Genomic DNA, 9270 nt, shown 5'->3' on the forward strand with positions numbered 1-9270 from the left:
CAGCACAATGAGCTGTGCCACTCTCAGCTCTTGGTTATGAATGTTTAAGACAGGCCTTCCTTCACACCAATTCCTCTTCCAGCCAGAGAGACTCAACACCAAAGTGAAGAGCAACAGACAAAAGCAATTCCATCCCAAATGAACAGGAAAACCTTCTGTGAGCACTCTGCTCTTTCCTTGTCCATCATTTGCTGAACTCATCAAGAGGCAGAGTCAGGACTTCTCAAAGTCTGCAGACATGCTGTAGAGTCAGCAGGGCCTTCCTAAAGTAGAACTGCTGGACTGTAAGGAGTGCAAAGTCAGGGCTGTAACATTTTAATGAGGGTCAAGACCTAAACCCAAGGCACACCTTGATGTAACCACTTCATCTCTCATTGTGTGAGTATGGAAGAGTTTAACATCAGTGGGAATGTGAGATGGAGGAATGGGCTTCCATGTCCAACCCACCTTTGACAGATGTCCACACGCAGCAGTACTAAAATGGCCAACTGAAATGGGGCTCTGCATGGCCAAATAGAGCTCCTTTCCTCACACACCTATTCCCCTTTGCACTCTCCTTTGTACACACAGCCCATTCCAGGCAGCAAAGAGCTGGTTGCAGAGTTCAAAGCCAAAAGTCATAGAGTCATAGAATGGCCTGGGTTGAGAAGGACCTCAAAGATCATCTAGCTTCAACCCCCCTCCATAGGCATGATCACAAACCACTACAGCAGGTTGCCCAGAGCCACATCCAGCCTTGCCTTGAGTGCCTCCAGGGATGGGGCATCCACAGCCTTTCTGAGCAGCCTGCTCAGTGTGTTCATCACCCTTCTGTCATCCAACCTGAATCTCCCCTATCTTAGTATAAAACCATTCCCCCTTGTCCTATCACTTATCAACCCATGTAAGCAGTTGTTCCCCCTCCTGTTTATACACCCTCTTCAAGTACTGGAAGGAATGTTCATGAGATTCAATTCAACAGTGAACCATAAGCTACAGCAAACTCAAAGCAAGGCAGAACTTCACCTGACTCCACTCTGAAAGAATGACTCAAATGTTTGCTGTACACAGTAAGAGTAGTTTATAATCTCAGAGGAATGCTACACCACCCAGTCACCCAGTATTTCCTATGGAGAAGATACCAACTGGCTCCCTCTGCCTTTCAGATGTCACACACACCCTTCGCATCTCAGAAATGTTCCCAGCTGCCTCTCCCAAAGATAAGAGCTCTGTTTGCTTTGCAAGAGGGATTCCAAGATTTCTGCCACCATAACAAGGCAGGGCTGTAAGAACCATTTGGGGTCATTTGCCCATCAGGGAGCTTATGGAGCAACGTGGGGTTTTCTATCAGCAGAATTACTGAAACCAGAACAGAAAGAAATGTCGTATGAGACAGAGGTCATGTAAACACCAAAGTGGGACCTGAATTTTTCAGACACTTCTGTTACGATCTGGCTGTTCACTGAACTCTTTGTTGCCATCTCTTCCCAATCTGTTTACTGGTTTAGGCCATCACTAGTTTAGCGGGGGTGTCATGCCAACCTCTCTTCATCTGACTGTCACAGAAACACAGAACTGAAGGGGTTGGAAGAGACCTCCAGAGATCATGGGGTCCAACCCCTGCCAGAGCAGCTCCAGCCCAGCTTGCACAGGTAGGCATCCAGGTGGGTCCTGAACGTCTCCAGAGAAGGAGATCCACCACCTCTCTGTGCAGCTCCAGTGCTCCGTCACTGCACTGTGAAGAAGTTCCCACACACATTTATGCAGAACTTCCTATGCTTCAGTTAGTGGCCATTTCCCCTCATCACCATCATGTCAGATGTCAAGACAATAAAGATGAACAGAAAAATGTAAAATTTTCAAATGCCTTTTACGTGTCAAGAGCTGCTCAGGGCTCTTATTACACAGTCTTTGTGTCAATTTGGGTGGCCAACCCCAGTCACCCTTTATGACTCACATTTTGTCATGGTATCATTCCTCTTTTGTTGTCACCACTGTTTTTTCTTTAGGTGTTTCATGCTGATAATATGTTGCATTCCCTGCCTGTGCAAGATTCTGGGATTGGAAGGACTGGTCCTTCCACTCTGTCGGCTCCACCAAAAGTTTACTCTTGGACATTTTCCCAATGCTGCCAGGTCTGCTGGTCTTTCATCTTGCCAGAAAAACACTGCAGCGTGAGGCAGAGCAGCCTCACATCTCCTCAGGACCTGGAGCTGGCAGAGCTCAGTCCCTTTGGAAATCACCTTCCAGTAGGAGATGGAAAAAAATTCAGAAATAGGATTTATGACACTGAAAGAACAGTGAGATTATTTGGTTTGTGAAGGACTTGCTGGACAAAGTAAATCACTGCAGTTTGTAAATTAGACTGAAATGTAATTAACACAATGCAGTACTATAAAGTTCAGAGAATGGGTAGGGCAGCCAGATTCCTTGTTTATCACTTCAAGCAGCTGTGCCAAAATTGCTTCAGACTGAAGGAGGCCGATGCATTTGAACCATTTACTGCAACAGAGTAGTACATGGCCACAGGAAAATGAAGTTACAGATGCTAGGATGTGTCAAGCTGAGTCTTCTCTGGCATAATCCCATACAAGTCCCATTAAAATTAATGAGGTACTGCTGCTTGAGCAGAAGATAAATTTTACTTTCAAAGCCAGAAATATGCCTGTAATCAAACACTGTATATCTTAAGTGTTTGGTGGGTTTCCAGCCCCCTGTGCCCATTTTGTACAAGTAATCAGAACCAGCTCTAACCACCAAATAAAGCAATAACAGAAACAATCAAATAATTGTCTAATAATCTGTTGGTCACAATTAAAGACTTTAAAGAGTTACCAGCTCAGCAAGTCTTACATTGACTTCAGACTGGAAAATGACATGAAAATTGAGTAATAAATAGAAGTATATATGAAATCTGGGGATTACAACCTGAGTTTCTCTCTGGCTATTCCAAACTACTCATTATAACTCCAGGAAATTAAGGAGACGTGTAAGCAATCCTGTGTCTGAACAACAGTACCAGGTATGACACATACACAAAATTAACTTTGCCCTCAGACTAATTGTAATGTGTGATAAAAAAAATATTTCATATATCTTTAATTAATTTGTTTCACTCTGAAATAGATTTATGAATGCCTGAGGGTCACTTCTGTGCATTTCTATGCTTTGACAAATTTAGGTTTAAGTGAGCCCCCTAATGTTGAATTCCCAGACTTCAAATATTTTTATTCCTAGATAATCATAGAATCATAAAGATTGGAAAAGATCACTAAGTCCAACCCCAGCCCACCCCTACCATGCTCAATGACCACATCCCTCAGTGCCACATCTCCATGGTTATTGAGCACCTCCAGAGATGGTGATCTCACCACTCCCTGGGCAGCCTGTGCCAGTGAATAAGCAATCTTTCAGACAATAAATTGTTTCTAATATCCAACCTGAACCTCTTCTGGTACAACTTAAGACCATCACTTCTTGTCTTGTTGCTGTTACCCGGGAGAAGAGGCCAGTCCCCACCTGGCCACAGTCTCCTTTCAGGGAGTTGTAGATAAAATGAACTTGTAGTTGTAATGAAAGCATCCTTATTGGAGAGCTGTACAGAAAAGGACATCTAGTTTTGAATACTTCTTAGCAAGATCTTTTTGAAAGCTATTGAAACCTCATCTATGAACAGTGAATGAGAAGCTCAAAGGAAATGTCATGTATACATTTCATCAACTTCTCAGTTCAGTGCATCAGTAAACAGCACAGACCACACAATGCTCGAGTTACCTACAACATGTACCTGTCTGAATCATTTAGTGAATCTGACCATTCACATGAAGCTAACGTTGCATGAATGAAGAACAATAAGCTAACTGGAGAACCTGGTAATGTACTAGTCACACTGGTGTGAAAATGTTACTTGGAATGATGGTCACTGTCAGGAAAAAGAACAGCGGGATGCTGTTCCCAGGGTCCTGCCACTTTCGTCCATTAATGGCTCCTTCAAATACATCCCAGATTACAACAGAGCTTGACAACCAATAACGACCCGGTCACAAAGTACATTTCTACCTTTTAAATACCGCAGTCGTTAGGCCAAGTCATCTGCTGCCAGGAAAGCTTGACGCAAGTCTTTTCTTCCTTGCACCGTTGCCTCTTCACAACCAATAGCAGCAGGGTATACAAGTTAGGTACAGAGGAGGGTTGATGATTACTGTCATAATGATCCCTTTTCATGTAGTTCAGCTGTCAGCTTAATCCTCTGTATCTGGGATAATCACAATAATTAGATGCAATTGTTCATATCATTAAACCCATTTATTCAGTGTAGCCAGTGCATGTGAATTTTAACTGCATGGAAAATATAGAAAGTCTGAGTTACACTTCCAGTTTAGAAAATCTTATTATGTAAAAGATTGCCAGAAAACACACCAGAGTGTGCAACACAGATAATTGGTGATGTTACAAGTAAGGCATTTTTATTCTGACCCCAAGGAGTTAAAGCTGCAGTTCATACAGGCTCAGTGACATCAGACTTCCCTACACCTCCATCTCAAACATTCATGCAGACTTTGAAAATGTTCTTGAATATGAATTGCTAATATCTCTAGAGCAGATGTTTATACAGAAGGTATACCAGGAATTCCGGTGTCTCTCGGGGTCCTAATGAATAGCCAACGTTGTTATTGCTAATTTATAGGCAGCTTTGTATTTTTCAAAAGCCAGATGTGAGATAGAAAGACACATAATGAAGCTTTGGAGGAGGGGGGGGGGGGGGAGAAGATAGCCTAGGTGACAATTTATTGCTAGATTAATTTTTAGATTAACTTACTTTCCAAGCAAATAAAAGGATGAACTTGTAAAACCTTACTGAGTTAATTGAAAGAGCGTTCACAACGTCTCATTTAGCTACTTTTAATCTCTCATTTCAGTAAGATGAAAGTGAAGAGCACAGTTCAATAAACAGTCTGGGAAGAGAGAGAAGAGCTTTTGGAAAGGATGAAGAGTACCAAATTAAGATACTGAAGTATCTCAAAACAGGCGGGGTAAATACCATCAGGGACAGAGTGCTGTAAGCCTGAGATCACATGCTGTGTCTTTATTACAACAGGAATAATGAACCTTTGCCACTTCAAGTTTATACATAAAGGTGCGAGTGTTACTTCCAAGATCATCTCTTTAGGTTCCTGACAGATTCAAATGCAGTCACATTCCTCTGGCTGGTGGTGTTATTTGGATTTTTGAAGAGCAAACACCAAGAGGGTAACAGGGCACACTAAGAATTATAAAAGCTGCCCGTTGAGGAAGTATTTTATTGGGCTTTTGGTACCTCCTCATTAGTTCTGCAAGCCCGGTGCAGCCAAAGCAAAGAGCCTGAATGACTCATTTCCTTCCTGCTCCTGCTGTAGGGCACCCAAAGCAGAGAAGTCTTTTGCAGACACGTGTTCCCTCCGTCTGCAGGAGACCTGATTTGTGCAAATGCATGCAGACATGCCTGTGGCAACAATGCACGGAAGCTAGAACATGGAGCTATCCGATTGCTATTAATACACACTAGTGAGATCCCAGCTCAGAGCTCATGGTCCGTATAAAAGCTGGAGAAGAAAAACCTGAAGCTCAGCCTAGCTTTGGGTAAAGTCTCCAGAATACAAGCATTAGGAAACAGCGCTTTCAGATCAAAATTACCACTTCAATTCCACACTGCACTGAGAGTCAGCCCATATTTCAGTTGTCAGCAGTTTGCTGGGTACTCTAAAAGTGTTTCTGTGGGGAACCATCGGTGCTCCTTGAAATTTAGAATTTTAAAGGCAATGTTGGTTGCCTACAAACTGAAAACTCAGTGTCATTTCAGGTCCAGTGGGATTTCCATGCTGGCATTTTGCTTCTGCTCCAGCAAGTTGTCAGTTCCCCGTAGATGCTGTGACAGTATCTCCCAGTCCCTGGCAAATGGATTTTGTTCACTTGGGCATCTTACATGAGAAGCACTTAAATCTGTCCTGATAGCCAGGGCACGAAGGAACATGCTGAGTTTGTAGGCAGGTAACAGCTCTACTAGCTGCTGAAGCCAGCTCCCCCCTCATTCTCTTTGATCCATTGCAGGGCTCACATATGGAAAAGCACATGCAAGCCTGCTGGCTTGGCTGGGCTGGTCCTATCTTTCCCTACCAGGAAAAATGAGGTAATATGCTGAGAAAGTGAGGTGATAACACAGCTGTACATTTTTCCTGATGACGAGCTCTTCATGCCCACAGGACACCACCATCTCTTACATTCTGTCCCACTGGGATGGATTTTCTGTCTTTGATAGCATGTTCCCTTGACTATACTCTAACATACACTATTTCCAGTGAGATTCCTCCCAGGCTGCAGGAGCTAAAGCACAGTTTGAAGCTAATTTGGGAAGCAACAACAGAAAATGAGGACAGAAATCCAAGCCCTCAGGCTGTTTCTCCAGAGGTCAGTGGTCAGACTTCTCTCCAACAGCATAGCCTACGTCCTCTACTTGTACGCCAGCTCTTTGAACCAAGAGACATTGTGTTGCCCATCATTGGTTCACTTGTGTCCCATCCTGTCCTTGAAGATAGCTTTAGCACTTCTGTATTCATGTTGTCCCAAAGTGAACTGTCTTCTGAAAAGATCTTTTAGAACTCTAGCAAGATGTAACTGTTCAGCTACACAGCCCTAACTCAGCTGGCCTTCTGGGCCATTTGTATATGCCTGTGTTCCAAAGGATAAAGGGATAGAAATATATTTAAGCCCGCTTCATTCAACACCCTGAAACACCACAGCCAGGAGAATCTGTTTGGGGTTTGGTCTAAATTAATAAATTAAATTAATCTCCTTCTGACCTAGTCTGACATCTCTATAAGCTATTTCTAGCCCCCAGTGTGTCTACTAAGAGGGAACACTGCATTCACCAGTTTACACTCAGTGTGTTTGAATGGGCCTGTCCAGATTACCATCTGCTTCAAATGCGATTTCACTTACGCTGCTATTAAAGAACCAAGAGCAGAGGACAAATTCAGATGAAAAATCCTTAAAGCTGTGGTGTTTGGGCTTCTTCTCTTTCCAAATTAGGCAGCAGTTCCTAAGGGAAGTAAGGAAGGAACAGATTGCCCAGAGAGGTTGTGTAGTCTCTTTATCTGGAGATATTCAAGACCCACCTGGATGCCTACCTGCGTAACCTGGTCTGGGAGCTGCTTTGTCAGGGGTGTTGGACTTGATGATCTCTGGTGGTCCCTTCCAACCCCTCCAATTGCACCTTAACATACTGGAGGTGTATGGTGGGTCTTTTCCATCTTCTGCTTCAAAGATTCAGATCTAATTCCATCTCAACCAGGGTAAAGCATCAAGACTCTAGGACAGCGAGAGACAGGCCTAAGCCATGGTTTTCTGACAACCAATGCAATCCCAGGATCTGCAGTGTATGATGGGGTATGGACACAGTGATGTCCCTGAAGGGTGAAAGAACACAATTAAGCATCAGTTAAATCTTCTTACTGCACAGTCTTTAAGACCTGGATGAAGAAACTTCAGTCCATCACCTTGTAGACACCATGCCAAGAAATGGATTTATGTACCAAAACTGACACTGAGAAGAACTTTTTGTGACCACACAAAGAAGCCTTTGAGGTGTGAAAGTGCTGGCCTTAGTCTTTAATTTGGGAAACAATGGAACATCCAGAAGCAGAAGACAGATTTGAGGTGAATCTAACTACAGGCTGCTTTTCTTGATAGCTTCCATGGACTCCTCACAAATAATGAGTGGACCCGCAGCTATTCACAGATTTTAACAAAACACATTACTGGGTAAAAATACTGGGAGTTAAATGTAAAAGCTTGTGCCAAAAGGGAGTACTCCTGTAGTCCAGTAATCCTCTCAGCCCCCAGGAGCTGGTGATGTTCACCAGTAGGAGAACGAGACCCTTGTTCTGGGTTCAGTGTTGTACCGGTCCTGCACACTCCAGTTGGATTTTCAGTTGCATAGAGGGATCCAGCTTAATTAGAAAGTGTTGTGTCTGCCCAGACACTGTCAGGAAGGAATGAGTCCTTTGTGGATGCATTTTCCACATGCTTCTCCTACACGTTGGGTGTGTCTGTTTGTAGGATCCCGCGCAGCTTGAGTGAAATTACAGCTTAAGAATTCCAGCAGAAGTACAGCAGTACTCTGAAATGTTTTAGTGAAGGACAGACTTGTAGATACAGGAGAGAGGTGTGGGGAACAGAGTGAAGCTTCAAGTCAAGAAAGGTGTAAACAGGAAGCGAGTGAAATGTCTGACTCACATCAGAAGACAGCCACAAAATAACACCACAAGATGTTCTGGGAGAAAACGGTGGACAGAATATCCAGGTGGAACTGCCAGTCACGGGTTATTTTTAACTGTCTGAAAGAGAATGGGAGATGATCTCAGTATGGCAAGCAAGGCAAGATCAGTAAGAAATGAATGGACTTTAAACTAACTAGGAAATCTGAAGCAACAAAAGAGCAAACAAACCAAAACCAGAGCTTTGTCAGAACTAAAAGTGCCATGGAAGAAACGGAGCTGTTCAGCATTTTTCACCTGAGAGGTTAGCTGCCCATCTTCCACATCTCCAACTTGACTGTGCAAGACAGGCTGTTGATTCTAGTTTCAGTTCCAGATGCACATGGTGACATCCAATGGAGACGTGCATTCCAGTGATGCCTCTGATTGCATTTGGTTCTGCAGTAATTATGGGATAATGCGTGGTTTTGCCAGTGTTGAGAATACACACACCTTACCCAATACACACGTGAGAGACTATGTCAGACTGAGATGACAGAAGTATTTTTGCCTGCCCCGTGGTCTGATCAGAACAAAGATTTGGTACGTTTTTAAAAGCTTTCCTGGTTACACAGATGCCTTAACAAGACCGCTGGAGGGCAGCAATGTCAAAGGGAATCGTTCATCAACGAGGCGGTGGGAATTTTTTTTGTGAAGACCTGAACTCCAAAATGAGGTCTTAATGAGAAGGTAAAAATAATCAGAAATAATTTTTGCTACCTGGATGATAAATATGCAAAATTCCTGTGCAGAAGATATCATTTCTCACACTTACCCACATCTCAGAAATACCATCTGAAGCCTTTATGACTTGTCGTGTTTTCAGAAAATCCTAAAACCATGCACCATTTTTGGAGTCTTGAGGCTCCAAACCCCAATGGATTTGTGTTATTGTTTATTGTTTCCCGTTTAAAAAAAAAAATCAGTATACATCCTAAGGCTATTTTTTTATTTTTTATATTTTTATATTTATTTTTATCTTTTTATATGCATATATCTA

This window comes from Cyrtonyx montezumae, unplaced genomic scaffold (assembly GCF_038088225.1).
Source record: "Cyrtonyx montezumae isolate F1298 unplaced genomic scaffold, pur_monq_1.0 scaffold_32, whole genome shotgun sequence".
NCBI classification, from domain to species: Eukaryota; Metazoa; Chordata; class Aves; order Galliformes; family Odontophoridae; genus Cyrtonyx; species Cyrtonyx montezumae.